This window comes from Siphateles boraxobius, unplaced genomic scaffold (genome assembly GCF_051911475.1).
Source record: "Siphateles boraxobius isolate OS27281-9 unplaced genomic scaffold, OSU_SipBor_1 12, whole genome shotgun sequence".
Taxonomy (NCBI): Eukaryota; Metazoa; Chordata; class Actinopteri; order Cypriniformes; family Leuciscidae; genus Siphateles; species Siphateles boraxobius.
This window is the reverse complement of record NW_027508722.1, coordinates 9,345,949-9,369,745: the sequence shown is the minus strand read 5'-3', so window position 1 is coordinate 9,369,745 and position 23,797 is coordinate 9,345,949. Positions and strand designations below refer to the sequence as shown.

The 23,797-nt window shown below is 44.2% G+C and overlaps 1 pseudogene across 1 annotated transcript; it reads left to right on the top strand.

The window, feature by feature from the left end:
- The first annotated feature begins 20,573 nt into the window (after positions 1–20,573).
- Positions 20,574–22,307, top strand: LOC143714550 (tumor necrosis factor receptor superfamily member 11B-like; annotated as a pseudogene). Its single transcript, XR_013195535.1, has 3 exons — positions 20,574–20,619; positions 21,558–21,956; positions 22,045–22,307. The product of XR_013195535.1 is annotated as a tumor necrosis factor receptor superfamily member 11B-like (transcript).
- Positions 22,308–23,797: the final 1,490 nt, after the last annotated feature.

Sequence of the window (23,797 nt, the reverse complement as noted above, 5' to 3'; positions counted from 1 at the left end):
GCAGGAAGTATGGCAGGAGAACGCAGCGTCTCGTTCCCTCTCAGGGAACCAGGGTTACATACGTAACCTGAGACGTTCCCTTTCAAGGGAACTCGAGCTGCGTTGAGACGCGGTGGGAACCCCATGTCCACTACGCCATAATGAGAAATGCCCGTTCTGTGTGGAGTCCTTGCGCACACTAAGAAACAAGCAGCCTAGCCCCGGGAGTGGAGAGGTCTAGGTCGTAGAATCTGACAAATGTATGCGGTGAGGACCAGCCTGCCGCATTACAAACGTCCTGCAGGGAAACCCCTGAAATTAAAGCCTTAGAGGCAGCCATACTCCTGGTAGAATGGGCGCGGACAGCCATAGGTGAGAGCTGTCCGGCCGCTTCATAAGCAAGTGAGATAGCCTCAACTACCCACTTGCTCATTACCTGTCTAGATGCAGGGCAACCTTTCTTGGTTGAACCGAAGCAGACAAATAACTGCTCTGATCTACGCCACAGGGCAGCTCTGTGAACGTAGGCATCCAAAGCCCTAACGGGACATAACAGATTGAGACCTTCCTGATCTGGGGTAACGAAAGGTGGAGGGCAAAAAGCCTGCAGCACAATAGGGCCCGCCACATTAGTGGGGACCTTAGGAATGTAGCCCGGCCTAGGGTGTAAAAATGCTTTCACCATACCAGGTGCAAATTCCAAACATGAAGGAGCCACCGACAGGGCTTGCAGATCTCCAATTCTCTTGATAGAAGAAATAGCGAGAAGAAATAGAGTTTTTAGTGTAAGGAACTTCTCTGAAACCTCTTCAATAGGCTCGAAGGGAGCCAGGGCCAGACCCTCAAGTACAATGGCCAAATCCCAAGCCGGTGCTCTAGAGTGCAATGCAGGCCTAAGCCTCAGTGTACCACGGAGAAAACGAGTAATAAGAGGATCTCTCCCAAGAGAAGAAGCCCCCAAAGGGGAGCGATAAGCAGATATAGCCGCTACGTACACCTTTAAGGTGGAGGGAGATAATCCAGCAGAGAAACGGTCTTGAAGGAAATCGAGAACTGTACCAACCGGGCAGTTAGCAGGATTTAAAAAACGCTCTCCACACCATGTAGAGAACAATTTCCATTTCAATGAATATAGTTTTCTCGTGGAAGGAGCTCTGGATTGAAGGATGGTCTCAACGACCTCAGTCGAGAGACCGGATTCTAAGAGCTGGGCCCCCTCAGAGGCCAAGCCCACAGTTTCCACAACTCCGGGCGAGGGTGAAATATCGTGCCCCCTGCTTGAGATAACAAGTCCCCCCTGACAGGAATCTCCATGGGAGAGCCGTGCAGAAGGGACACTAGGTCCGAGAACCACACTCGGGTCGGCCAGTGCGGGGCTACTAATAATAGATGAGCCCCCTCCCGGCGAACCCTCTCCAGAACTCCCGGAAGCAATGATATCGGGGGGAATGCGTACAGGTGCAGCCTCGGCCACTCCTGTACCATAGCGTCCAGTCCGAGAGGAGCTGGATATGTGAGGGAGAACCAAAGCGGACAATGGGTTGTATCGTAAGATGCGAAAAGATCTATCTGAGCTTGACCATAGTTCTCCCATAGGAGCTCCACCACCTCGGGGTGAAGTCTCCACTCCCCGGGCCTCAGCCCCTGTCTTGACAGGATATCTGCTCCCACATTCAAATACCCTGGAATATAAACTGCCCTGAGTGACAGTAATTTTCCCTGGGCCCATAGGAGGATCTGATGAGCCAGTTTGCATAATAATAGGGACCTCAGACCCCCCTGATGGTTGATGTAAGAGACCACCGATGTGTTGTCTGTGCGGACGAGCACATGATGGCCTCTCAGGTCTGGCAGGAAGTATTTGAGAGCCTGAAATACCGCCATCATCTCTAGTCGGTTTATATGCCACGAAAGCTGATGGTCCTGCCAGACACCTGTCGCCGAGCGGCCACTCATGACCGCCCCCCAGCCTGTGAGGGAAGCATCCGTCGATAGCGTTACGCGTCGACAAGAAGCCCCCAATACTGGGCCTTGGGCGAGGAACCAAGGTTTCTTCCACATGACCAAGGCACGTAGGCATAGCCGCGTGACCTTGATCGTGCGAAACGGATTTCCCCTCGGAGAAAACCCCTTGGTCCTGAGCCACCACTGCAGGGGTCTCATGTGCAGAAGGCCAAAAGTAACTACGTTGGACGCAGCTGCCATGAGACCCACCAGTCTCTGGAACTGTTTCACAGTGAGTGACTGGCCTAGTTTTACCATATTTACGGCTGTGAGAATCGCAGAAATACGAGCTGGAGACAATCGTGCTTGCATAGTTGTCGAATCCCACATCACCCCTAAAAAAGTGGTCCTCTGGGCTGGGAGGAGCACACTCTTCTTGGTGTTTAGCCGCAACCCCAACTTTTTTAAGTGAGACAGAACGACATCTCGATGCCGAACTGCCAACTGCTCGGAACGAGCCAGGATCAACCAGTCGTCGATATAGTTTAATACGCGAATGCCCTGGAGTCTCAGAGGAGCCAGTGCTGCATCCACGCATTTCGTAAAGGTGCGGGGTGATAAACCTAGGCCGAATGGAAGGACTCGATATTGGTATGCTTCGCCCCCGAAAGCAAACCTCAGGAACTTCCTGTGATGAGGATGAATGGATACATGAAAGTAAGCGTCCTTCAAGTCTATTGTGACAAAACAGTCCTCGGACTGAATCTGTGATACAATCTGTTTGAGTGTAAGCATCTTGAACTTGAGTTTCTGAACTCTGCTGTTTAACTGACGCAGATCTAGAATAGGACGCAACCCCCATCCTTCTAGGGAACGATGAAGTAACGGCTGTAAAACCCTGACTCTCTGCTGGGAGGAGAAACCCTTTCTATAGCCCCTTTTTGCAGAAGCGTCAGTACTTCTAGTTCCATGACCCGAGCCTGCCTTGGGTCCACCACTGTGGGAAGGACCCCTTGAAATCTGGGCGGACGAGAACCGAACTGAATTCTGTAACCCTTTTCTATTATATGCAGGACCCACTGAGAAATATTTGGCAGTAGTTTCCACGCTGCCAGAAATTCTACTAAGGGGACCAGTCTCTCGAGACTGGCCTCGGGATTCGGTTGTACGGACATTTCGGTGCCCTGAAGCGGCGAACCGGCAGGGAACAACCGAACTGACCGTTCTACGATCCTCCTCGGAGAATCGTATGGGGACGCTGACACCTCGGTGCCCTGAAGCGGCGAACCGGCAGGGAACAACCGATGTGGCAGCGCTGCGACTCTCCTCAGAGAATCGCCCCCCAGAGGGTGCCGAGGATGAACGATTTCTCGAAATCGTCCCTCCTCGGAGGGGACCACCCTCAGAAGCCTGACGCCTTGGGCGTCAGGACTTCTTCTTAGCCCAAGCCTTCTTAGAGATGACAGTCCTCAGATCTTGCCTACCCCTAGCTGGCCTGGACTGCGACCGCCACCCAGATTCCCCAGATTGTGGAGGAGCCCGAGTGGCGACGCTCTGTTTTTGATGCACTCTGTGCTGTGAGGAGCTTGTACTCGGATGAGACTGCTCGGATTTAATAATCATTTTTCGCCCAGCAGTCTCAGGGATATTGAAACGTCGAGGAAGAAACCTCTGGAACGCAGCCGATTGTTTTTTCGTTTCTTGAAACCTATCGACGACACAGTTGATAGCGTCGCCGAACAAACTTGAAGGTGACAGTGGCGCGTCCAGAAGAACAGACCTATCTTTATCCTTTATATCAGACAGATTTAACCAAAGATGCCGCTCCGTGGCCACCAGGGCTGCCATAGAACGGCCCACTGATTTGGCCGTCTCCTTGGTGGCCCGGAGAGACAGGTCTGTTGCGCGACGCAATTCTCGAATTGCGTCAGCGCTGACTTCCTCACGTTCATCGATATCCTTCAGCAGATCAGCCTGGTATGCCTGCAGTATAGACATAGTGTGCAGACATGACGCAGCCTGACCTGCTGCCGAATAAGCTTTACCCACCAGCGAAGATGTAGATTTTAATGGCTTGGTGGGTAACGTCGGGGTTTTTAATGATGACGATGACTCGGGAGAGAGATAGCTCGCGAGCGTCTCTTCAGCCCGAGGCACCTTAACATAACCATAATCAGATGCACCCAAAACATTACTGTAACATGAAGTTTGTGGGTTAAAAACTCTGAATGACGCCGGTTTATTCCACGATCTCGAAACCTCATTGTGGAGATCGGGAAAAAACGGGAGTCCCCGACGTGGAGGCTGTGTTTTAGATGGTAAAAATCTTTCATCTAATAAACTTTTTCTAGTAACACTCAAAGAATCATCGGCTGGCCATTCAATATTTAATCTAGCTACAGCACGAGATAAAACCTCCATAAGCTCCTCATCATTATCAGAGGCATGAGCTGGCGAAAACTCAACATCCCCCATATCAACACTGATGACATCCAGATCCTCAGAACTGGATAGCCGCAACAATGGTGCCCCAACCTGGGAAGGAGAAGCCGCAGCGCGGGCTCCTTCCTGGGCAGAGGCACCGGATCCAGCAGGTAAGGGTTGAGAAAGGGCTGGGCCCGTCTCAAGCCCCGCTACTAGATCCATATGCGAACCCCAAGATGAAAGCCTTCGCTGTGCCTCGGCAGCAGCGGGACCCGCACCCCGGGGAGCGCGAACCGAACCGTCCTCCTCAAAGAACGCCCGGCGAGAGCGGAGCGTCCTCACGGACAGCTTCTCGCAATGCTCACAGTCAGCTCCCTCGAGAACTGACTGGGCATGCTCCACTCCCAAACAAGCAACACAAAGCTGATGTGTGTCCCCACCCGTGATGAAACGAGGGCAAGGGACAACACAACGCTTGAATTCTTGTTTCGCCATAATATATATATATATATATATAGATAGATAATGTGCTTGTGACAGACAACAATAAATAGACAAGGACAGTATACAGAGAGCGCTTGCTGAAGGCAACAGAAGCTGTCGCGGTCTGATTTTTGGTGTGCTTTATAGCTTCCTGGTCTATGACGTCACCGCCGGTGACGTCTCGTTCTTCCATTGGACTGATTATACACGTGCTTCACGACGCAATCACGCAGAGCGTCTCAACGCAGCGCGAGTTCCCTTGAAAGGGAACTACAGACATGTAGAAAGGTTTAGATAAAGGGGTTTGAGTGGGTAATTATCAGTATCTAACATGACGAAAAATTATTTATTCAATGTTGTCTACATTATATTGCATCTGCAGCAGCATTTGAACTTTTGTAAAGATACGTTTAGCCATTAACTTTTAAATGCATCATTACATTCAAATTGCAAACACATGAGGAGAGTCACCGCATTAATGACCCACGGCTGCAGACCAAGGGGCCACAACATTTCTCTCCGAAACGGTAGGAAATTAAATTAGATTGAATGAAGGATTTTAACTGTGACAAGATGATTGACAGGGCAGTTTACGGTCGCTGGACGCATGCGACAGAGCTGTCCGTTAAAGATGACGAAGTATGTGTCAAAGCTTGCCTACTCTTTTGCTACACACTCAAAAGTATGTACTTTTTCTTCACAAAAAGAGTACATACTTTTAGGTCGTAGTATAAGTAGGCGAATTGGGACGCAGCCTGTGAGTTTGGGAGATGGAGCATGTTGACTCATTCAGAAGGAGGGAATTGCGGGACAGTAAGATCGATTGTGAGTAGTCCAATCAATTCCCATTCTCCTCTCTCGTGTCTAGGGACTCCCTGATCTGAATGCCAGGTCTGAAATGGGCGACGGCCATATATATATGTATTTTTCCACTGAGTGCTGAATTGTAGAGATGAAGTGATGTGATGCACAGGGTTGATGTGTGAAGTGTGAACTTAAACCCGCTGGATTTCCATTATGTACCTGAGTTTTTATCACGTTCTAAAGACATAAGAGGTTAACTCTTGTTATACTCCACAGACCTTGAGTGTATTGTTTGACAGCCCGTTGTGAAGAGGGACACGTAGGTGAATGCTCTAGCAACTGCTTTGCCGTGAAACCCCTGAGCCGTAAGTTCTCTGTCACCTGCAGAAGAGGATTACGTGCCTGTATGCTCACCTGACTGCTTTGCAGTGAAGTCCTCCAGCCGTAAGTTCTCTATCTGTCCTTGCTGAAGAAGAGGATTACGTGCCTGTATATTCACCTGTCTGTTTTGCAGTGAAGTCCTCCAGCCGTAAGTTCTCTGTCTGTCTTTGCTGAAGAAGAGGATACGTGCCTGTATATTCACCTGTCTGTGTTGCAGTGAATCCCTCCCGCCGCAAGCTCTGTGTCTGCCGGCCCCCTACAAGAGGATTATGTGCCAATCTATTTACCTGACTGCTTTGCAGTGAAACCCTCCAGCCGTAAGTTCTGTCACCTGAGAAGAGGATTACGTGCCTGTATGCTCACCTGACTGCTTTGCAGTGAAATCCCCGAGCCGTAAATTCTCTGTCACCTGAGAAGCGGATTACGTGCTTGTATGCTCACCTGACTGCTTTGCAGTGAAGTCCTCCAGCCGTAAGTTCTGTCCCTTGTAGAAGAGGATTACGTGCCTGTATGCTCACCTGACTGCTTTGCAGTGAAATCCCCGAGCCGTAAATTCTGTCATCTGAGAATAGGATTACGTGCCTGTATGCTCACCTGACTGCTTTGCAGTGAAATCCCCGAGCCGTAAGTTCTGTCACTTGTAGAAGAGGATTACGTTGCCTGTATGCTCACCTGACTGTCTTGCAGTGAAGCCCTCCAGCCGTAAGTTCTCTGTCGCCTGTAGAGGAAGAGGATTATGTGCCTGTATGTTCACCTGACTGCTTTGCATTGAAACCCCCCAGCCGTAAGTTCTCTGTCATCGTAGAAGAGGATTACACACCTGTATACTCCCCTGACTGCTTAGCAGTGAAGCCCTCCAGCCGTAAGTTTCTCTGTCTGCTTCCCGCTGCGAAGAAGCTACCACCAGAACACCCCTCCACACTACACCCGGTGGGCTTTCGGCGGGTCCGCTGGACGGAACAACCCTGCTCAGAAGACTCACCCTTTTAAAAACTTCCATACAATTTTATATTCAATAAATATTGTTTACTTGAAGTCTTGTTGATTGTCATCCTTGCCTGGCCTCTGTCCGACTCCCCAAGGGTGGTACGGGTCTCGAGGGGTGGGCGCAGCCCGATTGGCCCGCCCCGACCTGTGACATGATTGTGATGTTCTCATAATGTTGAGTGTAAACGTTCCATAAACGTTATAAGAACGTCCGTGTGATATTTTTTCTTGAATGATGTTCTCATACTGTTGAAAGAAAACGTTCATAGAACAACATTCTCAGATACAAAAATATGTTCTTAGAATGTTTTTCTAACATTCCCATTAAGTTATGAAAATGTTATGTCTGAATGTTTTATGACTTTTTTTTTTTTAGTATTAAAGTTCTCATTTTGGAAATGTTATGAAAACACAATTTTTTTAATGTTTTCTAAATTTTCAAAACATCCAGTTTTTTAAATGTTTTAAGAACGTTTTGTCTAAACATCTATACACAACTTTTAAAGAACACGCTCTCTTTTGGTTATAAAAAAAACTATAACTTGCATTTCTTGCAAGTTCCCTTCTGGAAAGCTCTCTTTAAAATATACTGTAAAATAAAACCTAAAAATAACCTGCAGGGAATGTTCTGGGAAGGTTTTCTTTGGGTTATAAAATAAAACCTAAAAATAACCTGCAGGGAACGTTCTCAATAAAAAAAAAACTGGACGTTTTCAATGTTTAAACATTCTGAAATGTTTTCGTAACCTAATGGGAATGTTAGCAAAACGTTCTGACAACTTATTCGTGTTAGCTGGATTAATGGTTAATGGTTGGCTGGAGACACTGGATGTTTGGTGTAAAGATGGCATGGAATGGAGCGCATGCGAGTTGTGTTTGATAGAAAGACAATGAGAGAATTTAGTTCAGAATCAGATGAAATGCTTTTACAGAATGGAAATTCAAAGTCCTGATTGATTAGTGCATTAGGTTCAATCCCAGCTAACAAAGAACCCAACAAACCCAGAACTTTCCCCCTAATGTTCCCATATGGTTCCCATTTGGTTATTGTTTTGGGAACAAAATAAGAACGTTCTAGGAACGTTCTCTGTAGGTTAATTTTTTATAACCTAAAGAGAACTTTCAAGATCTTCCCTTTATTTTTAGGTTTTATTTTATAACCCAAAGAAAACCTTCCCAAAACGTTCCCTGCAGGTTATTTTTAGGTTTTATTTTACAGTATATTATACAGAGAGCTTTCCAGAACGTTCCCTGCAAGTTTTTTATAACCTTAAGAGAGCGTTCCCTAACATTCTTTAAAAGTTATGTATAAATGTTTAGACAAACCGTTCATAAAACATTTTTAAAAAACTGGATGTTTTGAATGTTTAGATTTAAAAAATTAGATTTTAAGATAAGATGTTTAGATTTAACATTAAAAGATTAACGTTTTCATATCATTTCCAAAATGATAAAACGTTCTTAATACTTCAAAAAAACAGATGTTTGGAACGTTAAGAAAACATTCAGAAATAACGCTTTCATAACATTTCCGAAATTATAGAATGGAATGTTCTTCTAATGTTCACATAAACAAAGAAAAAAACTTTCTTTAATACTTTAAAAAAACGGATGCTTGGAACATTCAGAAAACATTCAGAGATAACGTTTTCATAACTTAATGGGAATGTTAGAAAAACATTCTAAGAACATACTTTTGTATTTGAGAATGTTGTTCTAAGAACGTTCTCAACAGTATCAATAGTTCCAAGAACTCTCAATAGTATGAGAACATCAGTCAAGTACAAATAACATCACAAGGACGTTCTAAAAACTTTGTTCTAAGAAAGTTTTCACTCAACATTATGAGAACATCACAAGGACGTTCCATGAACATTGTTATAAGAACGTTTTCACTCAACATTATTAGAACATCACAAGGACGTTCCATGAACGTTGTTATAAGAACGTTTTCACTCAACATTATGATAACATCAGTCAAGAACAAATAACATCACAAGCACGTTTCATGAACGTTGTTCTAAGAACGTTTTCACTCAACATTATGAGAACATCAGTAAAGAACAACATCACAAGGACGTTCTAAAAACTGTTATAAGAACGTTTTCACTCAACATAATGAGAACATCACAAGAACGTTCAGTGAATGTTGTTATAAGAACATTTTCACTCAACATTATGAGAACATCACAAGAACTTTCCATGAACGTTTTTATAAGAACGTTTTCACTCAACATTATGAGAACATCACAAGAACGTTCAGTGAACGTTGTTATAAGAACGTTTTCACTCAACATTATGAGAACATCACAAGAACGTTCCATGAACGTTGTTATAAGAATATTTTCACTCAACATTATGAGAACATCACAAGAACGTTCAGTGAACGTTATAAGAACGTTTTCACTCAACAGTATGAGAACATCAGTCAAGAACAAATAACATCACAAGCACGTTCTAAAAACTTTGTTCTAAGAACGTTTTCACTCAACATTATGAGAACATCACAAGAACGTTCAGTGAACATTGTTATAAGAACGTTTTCACTCAACATTATGAGAACATCACAAGGACGTTCCATGAACATTGTTATAAGAACGTTTTCACTCAACATTATGAGAACATAACAAGAACGTTCAGTGAACGTTGTTATAAGAACGTTTTCACTCAACAGTATGAGAACATCAGTCAAGAACAAATAACATCACAAGCACGTTCTAAAAACTTTGTTCTAAGAACGTTTTCACTCAACATTATGTGAACATCACAAGAACGTTCAGTGAACGTTGTTATAACAACGTTTTCACTCAACATTATGAGAACATCACATGAACGTTCAGTGAACGTTGTTCTAAGAACGTTTTCACTCAACATTATGAAAACATCAGTAAAGAACAAATAACATCACAAGGACGTTCTAAAAACTTTGTTCTAAGAATGTTTTCACTCAACATTATGAGAACATCTCAAGAACGTTCAGTGAACATTGTTATAAGAACTTTTTCACTCAACATTATGAGAACATCACAAGGACGTTCCATGAACATTGTTATAAGAACGTTTTCACTCAACATTATGAGAACATCACAAGAACGTTCAGTGAACGTTGTTATGAGAACGTTTTCACTCAACAGTATGAGAACATCAGTCAAGAACAAATATTATCACAAGCACGTTCTAAAAACTTTGTTCTAAGAACGTTTTCACTCGACATTATGAGAACATCACAAGAACGTTCAGTGAACGTTGTTATAAGAACGTTTTCACTCAACATTATGAGAACATCACAAGAACGTTCAGTGAACATTGTTATAAGAACGTTTTCACTCAACATTATGAGAACATCAGTCAAGAACTAATACCATTACAAGCACGTTCTTAAAACTTTGTTCTAAGAACGTTTTTCTCTCAACGTTACGAGAATGTATTTTAACTCAATATACATTATAAGAAGGTTCCAAAAACATTATTTCAGGAAGGTTTTTTACTAACATTTACATAACTTTTACATAACGTTAGCGAAAGTTATGGGAATGTTCCCTGTTAGCTGGGAAACTACAGGGTTCCCAATCTTTTCAGCGATCATTTTCCAGGACAATAAATAAAATTATTGTCCTGGAAATTTTATTTCCGGGAATAAAAGACAAGGATTACGCCCTAAAGTAATATTTTGCTCTCTAAGTCTTTAAAAAAGCATAAAGTTTATTGTCATGACTTAACTATAAAATCAGTTTTTAATATGAGCTCTTAATCAATCATACATTATGACTATGGAAGCTTGTTTATGCCACAGAATAAAAAATAAAAAAGGTAATTGCGACTTATTTTGCTCTTCTGACTTTTTTTCTTGCAATTTGCAAGTTTACATTTTTATATAAACTCGCAATTGCCAGTTATAAAATCAGAATTTCGAGATATGATGCCCAATTTTAACTATCTAAGTGCATGGCCTAAAGCTCACGACGCAAGTGCACTTAGGGCGTCCAAATCCACTTTTGCCAATTTAATGACGGGAAAAATGGTCGGCGCTCCCGGCACATGTTCTAAAAGGGTCGTCCCTTCTCTTAATGATTAATGGGTGTGTTTTGGGCATAATGTGCAATAAACCAATCAGTCTCTCATCTCCCATTCCCTTTAAAAGCCAGTTGCGCTCGTGACATGGCGGATTCGTTATTTACATGACGGAATTTGCTAGCAAAAAGACTCAACGCTTCTCCAGAGAGGAATCCTTTTATTTTTAATATTTAAAAATGTTTGTGTGCTGCTGTGCACACAAGCAGCACATAAGCAGAGTGTACGTGCGTTATGGACCTGTATATGTATAAGCGCACATGTATAAGCGTACCTGAATGTATAAGCGCACATTACTAACATTATAAATAATAAATGTTAAAATACCCTTTAAATAAAAGAAAAAATACTGTGCCATTGATTTTAGACCAGGTTTTTGTTGGTCAATGTATTTTTTGTTGGTCAAAGTATTTTTTATTATTATTTAAAGGACATTTTATCATTTATTATTCTCAGTCTATTTCAGTTTCTCAAAATAGCAACACACCAATAATGCGCCTGAACACACTCGTTCTCAGACCAGCAGCCAATGGGCACACAAAAGGGCGCAAATGCATTTGCTATTTAAACAACTATTCACACAGGACTTGAAAATGAAAACTGCGTCGGGCTGAAACCAAAAAAACACTTGATAGGGCCCATAAAGTCAGTATTGCGAGTTATAAAGGCAGAAATGTGAGATATACCTCACAATTCTGAGAAAAAAATCAGTCTTTTTTCCCTCAGAATTGGACTTTATAACTCGCAATTGCGAGTTTAAATCTCCAATTATAAGAAAAGTAGTCAAAATTTCAAGATAGCAATTAGCAACTAGCAATTGCAAGAAAAAAAGTCAATAAGAAAAAGTATATCTTACTATTTTGCGAAAATTAAGAATTGTGAGATAAAAAGCTGCAATTACCTTGGGCCTTAAATTGTTTGTTACCAGTGTCAATATTATAGCTAAATATATTGGATCTATTTTAATGCTTTGTTTGTCTTTAACTATTTGAAAATAAAAATATTAGTCGATTAACAACACAAAAACCCATAACACGTAACGTAGAACATGTGGCAGGTCTATTAGTCTGCATTATTTGCACACATCTATTTTTACATCAGAATTTTTTGCCCCATCCAATGCTGGTTATCACCATGTCAATCAATATAAATTGGATTAAATCCCACATTTAAAGTTAGTCATTGCCAAAACCTTGCAGCGTGTATAGTTCAAATTGCGAAGAGTGTTCCTTTTTAATAACTGCAGCTGTCAATCACTTCAGAGCAAGCCGACAGAGTTCTGCACTGTTGTGAAAAATCCAGTTATAATCAAAAAAGCTGGCTACAGTGCACAGTGAATCTCTTAATGACCTTATATTGCCACAAAATTATTAGTTAGCAAGTTACTGAATTAGGTATCTGCTTACCAGTTAACATTTGCTGCATACATTTGAGCAGTTAATAGCATCAGCTAACTGCTGCAAGTGGCAACACAAAACTAAACAACATCATATAAAATACTACTCTCACATGTCAACTCAGCATTCCAGAACATTGTACTTTCTGCAACTAACGGTAATTGTTTTTGGCCAGTGATAAACTCTATGTTCACGGCTAAAGAAACTCCAAAGAACTTTAAAAAATAGATGTTTTTCAGGACAACAAGAAGATTTTCCAGGACATTTTACATTTTCTCTAATTTTCCATTTGTTTTACATGACTGGAAAGTTCTCTTACGAGAGGTTCTCTCCTATTGCGTAAGTTTAGCTTACGCTACGGGAAAGATTCATCTTCTCGAGATATTAAATCCAAAAAATTATCCTTAATTTTGTATTCATTGTCAACGCAGTGCAGCAGCTAGCAGACCTAGAGCAGGCCATCTCGTGTGCTCATTGGCTGCCCTGCGGGCAACTGCTAAAGCCTACCAGTGAGCCTGGCGTGACGTCACGCCCAATGAGGGGCGCCCGCGCCTTCATAGTGTCACAGCCCGCCGGAATGGGGGTGGTTTAGCGTATAAAAGTAGGGGCTGTAGGCTGACTTCCCTTATTTTTCATCTCTTCAGCGAGCTCTTCGCATCGCTGGATCTGAGAGAAGCCACCGCTGCCGTCGAACAGCGAACAGCCAGCTTAGGACAGCGCTGAGGAAGCCGGCCGTCTTCGCCACCTTCAGCCATCCGTGCGAGCTACGCTATCCGGCGAAGTATCCTTTACCTTGCTAACCTATTCTAAAAGAGCAGCGAGTGTCTTTTTAAAGATGCCTCGCGCTTCCTGCGGCTCGTGTAGAGCCCCGCTCAGTGCCGGAGACCGCCACTTGATCTGCGCTCTCTGCCTGGGCCTGGAACGCAGTCCGGGGGCTGCGAGCTCTGTGAAGCACTTCCGCTGATGACCCTGCGGGCTCGACTCGAAGCCTTCAACACCGCAGCAGTCACTCCACCCTCTGTGGGACCGCGCAGGAAGAAGCGCCAATCCCTGAGACAGTCACGAGCCTCACTGCCGTCGCATCTGAGGATGAGGCCGAGGGACACGCCACGAGAGACTGCTGCTCCATCCTGGCATCAGACAGCGAGGAATGGTCACTTCCATTCTCCTCGAGACTTCAGTCCCAGGCCTCCGCGTCGCTCTCCCAAGTGGATGGCGCCGCCGAGAAAGGGTACACGGCTATTCCCCCTGTGGAAAAGAAGCGGTCGCAGCGCACCTTTGCCCGCCCTCCGCGAGATGGCGGTCACAGTCAGCCCTACCTTCAAAACCCTGCAGAGCCACGTCTGCCTTGGTCGGCCGCGCATATGCCAAATCCGGGCAGGCCGCGTCTGCTTTCCACTCCATCGCTGTGCTACAGATCCTGCAAGCCAACCTCCTCCGTGAATGGGATGAGAAGGGCCGGGATCCAGCTGCGGTTACAGACCTGAGAAGTGCGACGGATCTCTCTCTCCGCACCACAAAAACCGCAGCTCAAGCCATTGGACGAGCCATGGACTGTAACAGAGAGGCACCTCTGGTTGACGCTCGCGGATATGAGGGAAACTGAGCGAGCCACCTTCCTGAACGTGCCGCTCTCCCCCACTGGTCTCTTCGGCCCAGCGGTGAACGGGATCGTTGACCGTTTTTCTGAGGTACAGAAGACCACGCAGGCCATGAACCTCTTTCTGCCACGACGCTCGAGCTCCGCTACAGGCCGCTCTCGCGAGAGACAAAGCCAGCGTCCTGTGCGAGCCAGTGCCCAGCGTCCAGCACTGCCTCAGCCTTCGCAGCGACGTCAGGGCGGCCGCCCTAGGTCGCGCTCAGACAGCCGTCACAGACCGCCGCCCCCCAGAAGGCCTCGGCGGAAGATTCCCGCTGCGACCGGACCCCCGTCAAAGTTTATTTCCCTGTCAGTCCCGTTCAAACAGGCTACTGAAGTGGTTCATTTAGCAGCCAACCAGGGCCGGCGCTAGCCATTTGGGTGCCCTAAGCACAAATGCTTGGTGGTGACCTCTTGAAAATGACCGCATTATCCGCATATAACAACAACGAAAAAACGTATCTAAACGGTCTTCCTTTTCTTCTCAAACAAACTGCATCTTAAACAGCCCAAGTTTCAAACTTTCAACATGCAGGGCTAAAAAAGCCTGCCCCAGATCATTTGCACTACTAGCGACGCCCCCCTGGACATGCATACACGACGCAAGGGCGCCCACGCTACAAAACTAACATTTTCATTTAAAACATACTCTTACCTGCAAGCGATAAGCGAGTATCATCCCGCTGTCTCTTCTTTTTCCTTTTTTCCGCCCCGACTCTTGGTGCCCATAGACTGTAAAAAATGTTCGAGGCCATGTCTGAGGTTGGTGTCTGCCAAATTTGACATTGATTGAGGCATAATCGAACAGACCACTGGGAGGTGGGGAAGGGGGGGCACCAGAGGGAGACTGGCAGAGGAGATTCACGTTTTTCTCGACTAATTTGGTCAAGGGCTATATTACTTTTGTATTGCTTTTGTATATTAACATGCTTTAGACATATTTTATTTGTTATTTATAATAGTAGCCTATTGTGATGATTTTTCACGACCCAGATTTTTTGGTGCCCCCCCAAGCACTTGGTGCCCTATGCGCAGTGCGTGATGTGCGTGTGCGGAGCGCCGGCCCTGCAGCCAACGAGCCGGTTTGTTCATCCTCTCGCCTGCACACAAACGCCGTTTTCACGGCGACCCAGAGAAATCTCAAAAAAAGTATAATGTCTGGTCCGGCTCACGCCGTCGGTGTTTTAAGTGTAGTGAAAGTGCCCACGCCCCAGTGTTCACCCCTACACACAAGCACTTCGAATCTCTCAGAGCACACTCTCATAAAGCGCAGAAAAGCCGCTCGAGTGTTTAATGTAAGAAATGTGTCCACAGGTCTGTGCCCACTATCTGCCCGCTCTGTTACACGATCAAAAAAGCAGGTTATGAATGTAAGTCTCGTGCCCGCCAGAGAGCGTTTACGCTTGCTAACACAAGCCTTACCCAGGGCTACGCCCGCGCGTTTAAGTGTTATCACAAAACGCAGGGCATTAATAAGACGCTCCCCATCTATTATGATCGGGGCGTCAAATACACTTGTAAGTCTCATGCCCGCGCACACGCGCTCACGCTTACAGGTAGCTTTTCCGCCCAAATGCTGCTCGCGCGTCAAAAAGTGAAAAAAGAATGTTCCCCATCCCTTATGATTGGGACATCTCACATAAATCAGCCGGTTTCGGCTTTCAGCGAGCAGCCATTGCCCAGAACCGAGAGCGCGCGCGCCGCACTTTCGGCTCCGGTTCAGTTTCACAAGCCCGCAAATGGCGGCGATCTGAACCCGGAGGCCATTCGCCCCCTAGTGGCTCACATAGCTGCGTGGGAAACTATCCCAGGGATTTCAGAATGGGTGCTGAGCACAATAAAGCCGGGCTATACACTTCAATTCATTCGCCGTCCCCCGCGCTTTCAAGCCCGGACCGCAACGATAGTGAATGCGGAAGTAGCACACCTACTTCACGCAGAAATAGCAAAGCTGCTGTGCAAAGGGGCTATAGAAAAGGTACCGCCTTCTCTGAGCGAGTCAGATTTTTACAGCCGATATTTCCTCGTACCCAAGAAGGACGGAGCCTTCAGACCTATCCTAGATCTGAGACATTTGAACAAAGTGCTTGCGAAAAGACCCTTTAAAATGCTTACCACCAGGAAAATTCTCGCGCACGTTCACCCGAGGGACTGGTTTATTTCTCTAGATCTGAAGGATGCCTATTTTCAGATTCAGATAATACCCCGTCACAGGCAATTTTTGAGATTCGCCTTCGACGGTCAGGTATATCAATACACCGTCCTGCCGTTCGGCCTGTCCCTAGCACCCCGTACATTTACGAAGTGCATGGACGCGGCGCTCGCCCCCCTGAGAAGTCAGGGGCTGCGAATAATGAACTATCTGGACGATTGGCTTATATTGGCACAGTCAGTGACAGAACTGCTATCTCACAGAACAGTGCTTCTCAGTCACCTGGAAAGCTTGGGTCTCACGGTCAACTGGACCAATAGCTCATTACTGCCCAGCCAGTCAATTTCCTTTTTAGGAATAGAACTGGACTCGGTGACCATGACGGCTCGTTTATCGACACAGCGCACGCCGTGTTCGCCACCTAGCCGCATCTTTCCAGAAGGGCATCTTTCTCCCTTTGAAAACATTTCAAAGGATGTTGGGCTGTATGGCATCAGCTGCAGCGGTGCTTCAGCTGGGTCTACTGCACATGTGCCCGCTCCAACGCTGGTTGAATGCTCGCGCATCCCGCCGAGCCTGGGTTTCTGGCGGACAGAAAATCAGAGTGACTCAGACCTGCATAGCTGCTCTGCAGCCCTGCTTAGTAGCCGACTGGTACCAGCAGGGAGTGATGATGGGAACCATCTCTTATCGGAAAGTCATTTTTGACAGACGCGTCCAACTTGGGTTGGGGCGCGCTGTTAGAGGGCAGACCGGTCTTCGGCCAGTGGTCAGACCAAGAGAAGTGTTTTCACATAAACTGTCTGGAAATGATAGCGGTCGAGAACGCGCTGAACCACTTCCTCCAGTTCATACAGGACCAACATGTTCTTGTCCGCTCGGACAACATGTCTGTGGTATCCTATGTAAACCGTCAGGGCGGTGTCAGATCCAGAAATATCTGCAATCTGACGGAACGCCTCCTTATTTTGTCTCAGATGCACCTGCGTTCGCTGAGGGCGGGGCATGTGCCTGGCCATTTGAACGACGGCCCAGACAAACTGTCCAGGGACGATGTTCCCCCAGGGGAATGGTCCCTGCACCCCCAAATGGTCGAGAAGCTGTGGCGCCTATTCGGCAGAGCGGAAGTCGACCTATTTGCGTCAAAAGACAACGCTCAATGCCCGACATTCTTCTCGAAGGACGAGGATGCGCTGGCCCAGGTTTGGCCCAGCCTCCCACTATATGCTTTCCCTCCGGTCTCTCTGTTACCACAGGTGATCAAGAGAATCAGGGAAACGCGCCACTCGGTGCTCCTCATAGCCCCACGTTGGGAGAATCAGATTTGGTTCCCGGAACTAGCACGGCTGTCACTTACAGCTCCGTGGCCGATTCCGGTGAGGGCAGATCTCCTCTCTCAGGCTCGTGGCGCGATCTGGCATCCCCATCCAGAGCGCTGGTCTCTGCATGCATGGTTGATCAACGGGTACTCGTTGCCCTGCCAGAAGGAGTGATGAACACGATCACGTAGTCTAGAGCTCCTTCCACGAGAAGGCTCTACGCGTCTAAATGGTCAGTGTTCTCCGGATGGTGCACCGACAGAGGTCTGGACCCACGGACATGCGGGGTGGCGCATCTGCTCACCTTCCTACAAGAGCTGTTGGATAAGGCTGTTGGATGGGAGGTCCACAACAACAAGTGGCAGCGTTCGCAGAATCTAGGCACGGCCAGTCACTGGGAACAGTCGTTGGTCATCCGCTTCCTTAGAGGAGCTAGAAGGATGAACCCGCCGCGCCCCCCGTCGGTTCCTATGTGGGATCTTTCATTGGTCCTCGAGGCCCTGAAAGCCATTCCATTTGAACCACTACACTCTGTGGGGTTGAAATATCTATCACTGAAAACCGTCTTTCTGACTGCACTGTCGTCAGTAAAACGTGTGGGGGACCTGTCAGCGCGTTGTGTCTTGAGTTCGGGCCGAATGACTCTAAAGTCATCCTCAGACCTAGATATGGCTATGTTCCTTAAGTGATGGGCACTCCATTCAGAGCGCAAGTTATTTCGCTGTCAGCTGTGCCAGCATCTGACAGCGAAAGTGAGGTGAATCTCTGCCCTGTCAGGGCGCTGAGATTTTACATTACGTGCTCCGCCTTCTTCAGGCGTTCAGAACAGCTTTTTGTTTCGTTTGGTGGGCGCACCAAGGGTCTCGCCTTCTCGAAACAGAGCCTGTCCAGATGGATAGTGGACGCTATAGCAGCTGCCTACGCGTCAAAAGGTCTGCAATGCCCTCTGGGCATTAGGGCTCATTCCACGAGAGGCGTGGCCTCGTCGTGGGCGTGGTCCAGTGGGATTTCTATCCATGACAGATGTGTAGCGGCGGGCTGGAGCTCTCTGTCTACCTTTGTCAGGTTTTATAACCTAGAAGTTCCTGCCTTGCAGGCTAAACTTTTGTCAGTTTGAAGGAGAGGTGTATTCTGCCCAGATCTTCCTGCTCAGATCACTCTCACGTGACTCAGCTCTCCTGGTTGAGCTGCACTAGTAGGGTATGTGCCATATGCGGCGCGCTGCTCTGTATCCCCTATCTGTACTTCTGTACAAGTGATGGCCCGTGTGGCTGGCCACCTTATTTTTTCCACTTATGGGGTTCCCCTGAAAGTTCGGGGTCTCATGGTGGATGCTTGGCGCGCACGGCGTTGACAAAGTGTTCCCGTAGCGTAAGCTAAACTTACGCAATACGAGAGAACCTCTCGTAAGAGAACGATACTCGGTTACTAAACGTAACCTCGGTTCTCTCTAGAGAGGGAACGAGTACTTTGCTTGAGGCGACGAAAAACCAGGGAAGTCAGCCTACAGCCCCTACTTTTATACGCTAAGCCACGCCCATTCCGGCGGGCTGTGACGCTATGAAGGTGCGGGCGCCCTTCATTGGGCGTGACGTCATGGCGGGCTCACTGGTAGGCTGCAGCAGTTGCCCGCAGGGCAGCCAATGAGCACACGAGATGGCCTGCTCTAGGTCTGCTAGCTGCTGCACTGCGTTGACAATGTTTTTGGCTTCAATATCTCGAGAAGATGAAACTTTCCCGTAGCGTAAGCTAAACTTACGCAATCCCTCTCTAGAGAGAACCGAGGTTACGTTTAGTAACCGAGTATCGTTTTTCATCATCAATTTTCCAGGTTTTCAAGGTTTTCCAGGACGAGTGGGAACCCTGACACCCTGACACAAAATTAATATCAGGTGCAAATCATTATCAAATCAATAAAACACCATAGAAACAAGCTGAAACACGGTAGACTGAACTGAAACACGTCAAGTCAAGTCATCTTCATTTATAAAGCGATTTTAACAGTATGGACTGTTTCAAAGCAGCTTTACAGTGATAATAGAAATTACCGTAACAGATTGTTTAGGCTTTACCACAGCTCTATGATAAAGTTATTCTCCAGCTAAAGTTAGTTTTCATATCAAACCCACCCAAAAACAGAAACTGGCACAGATTACCCGTTACCGTATGAGCCACTTTTCTTTATTCTTTTTTTTAGGTTAACTGCTGTTTCTCTTTTTGTATGATTTTTTGTAAATTTCAGAAGTTGTAGTTGAACAAAAGTTCAATTCATGAACGTTAATGTTTACTGTGGATGTCACAGAAGATTAGAGATTCAGAAGTTTTTTTTATTTTTTATTCTCATATGGTAATCACATGTTATGACATTACTTCCAGTTTCACTGATAGTTTCCCTTCACCATTGAGAAGGGAAATGACCTTTAAGTTATCAAAGAGCTGTGCACATATTTGGATATACAGTACATCCGATAATAGATTAGACGGTGTAAAATAGAACATGTGAAACCTGATCATAGATCATGACTGTAGGCAATAAAGTAACCTATTCTTTTTTCCTGTAATAGCTCTGTCAAAGAGGGAAAAAATAGGCATCTTTTTCGCTTTAATAAAACTGCCAAAAATTCAATGATTCATAAAGTAATATTAATTAATGGATAAGCTAATGTGTTACTGATAGCAAAATGGTCATTTTAATTTTAATTGCATTGATTAATGTAAAATTGTTATATGGTAGACAACCATATAAGAATATATAAAACCATATAAAACCATAATAAATATAAATATATAACCATATAAAACAAAAGTTTTATTAAAGCGAAAAGATGCCTATTTTTTGCCTCTTTGACAGAGCTATTACAGGAAAAAAGAATAGGTGACATTCTCATTACGTGTTAGGGAGTGGGGGTGTAATGAACTAACCTAAGCTTGTCAGCAATCCTGCCTCTGTGTGGGTGGGTAAAGATACATTTAAAGTGATGAAAGCCCTTTGTTCTTCCTATCATGTCAGGACAAGACAGTAAAATGGGTCATAATTATGTAAGTACAGTAGGGCAATTCTAATGAACGAATTTAATTTGTAATTATTTTGTGTTATAAATGTAATTGCACAGTTAGTTAATTATAGTAGCGAACGCTTATAAAATATTTGATTGCACTTTATTTTACAGTATGTGCACTTACAGTGTACTTACACTTTACATACAAAGAATGTACTATATTATGGTAATATATGGCTACTTGGACTTAATATGGGATGGGGTTAGGTTTGGGGTTAGGTAAGTGTCTAGTTATTAGAGTAAGTACATACATTTAGAACAGACTGTAAAATAAAGTGCTTTCAAAAAATGATACATTTTAATAGAAAAATAACAAAATGATACTGTAAAAACTTGGTTAAATGTTAATTACCATGTTATATAATCATTCATGTAATTATACTGTAAAATATACTAAAATACCGGTTTATGAATTACCTTGTAATTTATAACGGGTATGAAAATAGTATTTAACAAGTAATGTTTAACATATACATTTACAAAAGAATATTGTTAAAATTTTATATTTAAATTTAGTGTTTCTTCGTTTTTTAGTGTTTTATGTAGCATTTTATTTAGTATAAGTTTAAAGCCTAATTTTAGTGCTGTGTGTGTGTTAACCTTATGGTGTTTTGTGTGGGTAACACTCTGCATTGTATCTTTAAGTTAATGACCACTTTTGCTGCAAAGATTGGTTTTGAATAATTTGTTAGACATTATGTGGCATTCTATTGTAACACCTTTTTTACAATTGGTTTATTTTACAGTATAACAAAAATCTTTTTTCTTGGTATGTTAGCATACAGTTTACAGTTAATCTACAAAACGACACTGTACTTTTATTATATAGTTGCATCAACCACAAAATAACATACTTTTACATACTGCAGATACTGTAATGTAAAATGACAAATAATTTTGTCCATTTTAATGTTCTAGAAATATTTCAATGTTGAACATCACTTGGCTCTAGTGCTGATGCTACTATTACACATGGATGCATTGACAGTAGATGTTCCTACTTACCAGCACGAAGACCCTCTCACAAGGCAGATACTTACATGCACACGCTGCCCCGCTGGAACTCACATGAGTGCGCACTGCACTGCAACTGAAGACACCGTCTGTTCGTCCTGAAGGACCATTTCACACAGTTCTGGAACAACATGCCAAAATGCCTGTATTGCAGCACCTTCTGTGTAGAGAATCAATACATTAAGAAAGAATGCACTCCTACTAACAACAGAGTTTGTCAATGTAAAGAAGGCTATTTCTGGCAAGCTGACTTCTGCATCAAGCACACGGAGTGCCCATCTGGATACGGCGTCCGGCAGAATGGTATTTTACGTGTTTCTGGGGTGTTTTGTTTTTGTGTGCTTCTTGTTCATAAATTAAGTTTGTGAAATATTTTTAAATGTATCCATAGGTACCTCACACAGTGATACAAAATGTGAGAAGTGTGCACGAGAAACGTTTTCCGCAGTCACATCCTCAACATCGCCGTGCGTAGAACACACCAATTGCACATCAATGGATCTTAAAGTGGTACTGCGAGGAACCGGCAAGCATGACAACTTATGCTCGACATGCAAGAATCTTCAGAATGATGGTAAATTCACTAATGTTAGTCACATCAAGTCACGTCAAGTCAAAACGAACAGAGCAACTTACAAACGCATCCAAAACTGACAACACTGGCAGAGGTGGGGCACTCGAGAAGCATGACTTGTCCAGAGTCTGACTTGAGTCGCAAATGTAAGGACATGAGGCTTGCTCAACCAAATGAAGAAAATGGCATGACTTGACTTTTACTTGAGATCCAATGACTCGAGACTTGAATCGGAATGACTTGAGAATGACTTTATAACAACTAAAGTAATTAAATTAGTTTTTATATAAATTATCGCATCATCAATTGATAAACAAAATGTAAGCTAGGAAACTCCCGACCCCAGTGAATGGGTGCAGCCTCCAAATTGGGATGCAGTTAGTGATGGTTCAGTGATTCACTGACCGTCACTTGCTTCGTTCCAGAATGAATCAGCTGTTTGAACAAATCAGTTAAATGAATGCTTCTATGACTCATTCAAGACAATGATTTGTGAAACCTACTGGCAGTTTTAATTCATAATTAAATGTATAATGTATTATCGTTAACATTATGTATTAACGTTATTAATGCTGTTGTTAATTATACATTAACATAACCATGTTAATGTATGTAAGAAAAAAATGCCACTGGAAATCAATTTAAGGGTCAAATATTGGCCCTTAATGGAAAAGTTAATTTCTGTCACTTCCCTGTAGGTGATATTCCATAAAAAAAATATAAAAAGCAAAGTTAAACATATGACATTTAGTACTATAAAAACAACAGAATTAAAGCATCACACTTGTGAATTTACCTTCAACTGTTTCATCTTTAGCATTTTTCATATAATTGTTATTATAATTCCAATAATTCCATTTAATAATTATAAATTCCTACTATAATAAATTATATTATTATATTCATATTATGGTATAAATGTATACTTAAGAAAGTTTTTCATTTCCAGAGGTGGAAAGTCCAGGTTCAGAAAGTAAAACTCCTCCTCAGTTGTTTGTTCTAATCACCTGGATTTGCTAATTAAGTTTTTCAGCCAGTAGGTAGAACTAATTAGTGAGATCAGCTGGCTGAGTTCATGGGTGGAATAAACTTATGGCAGGACATTTACTTTCTGACCCCTGGACTTTCCACCTCTGGTCATTTCTGAGGGAAAAATAAATGAGGTCAAGGCCAATTTAAACTATTTTTTTCTGTTTGGAACTTGACTTGACCCTTAGCAGGACTCAAGTTGACTTGCTTGAGGTGAGCCTCTAACTTGACCTGACTTAACTTAACTTAAGTTAAGAAGTTGACTTGACTTGAATTGACTCTTGACTTGACATGCTTGCTTGGTTTGCCTGCACTACGACTTGAGACTTACTTAAGATTTGATGGTAGGGACTTGAGATTTACTTGTGACTTGAACACACGTGACTTGCTCCCACCTCTGCCGGACACTGAACTTCTTCTTCTTCTTCTTCTTCTTCTTCTTCTTCTTCTTCTTCTTCTTCATTGACGGTTGGCAAACCAGCTTTTAGGTGCATTACCGCCTCCAACTGAACTGGAGTGTGGAACAGCACTAAACAATCAT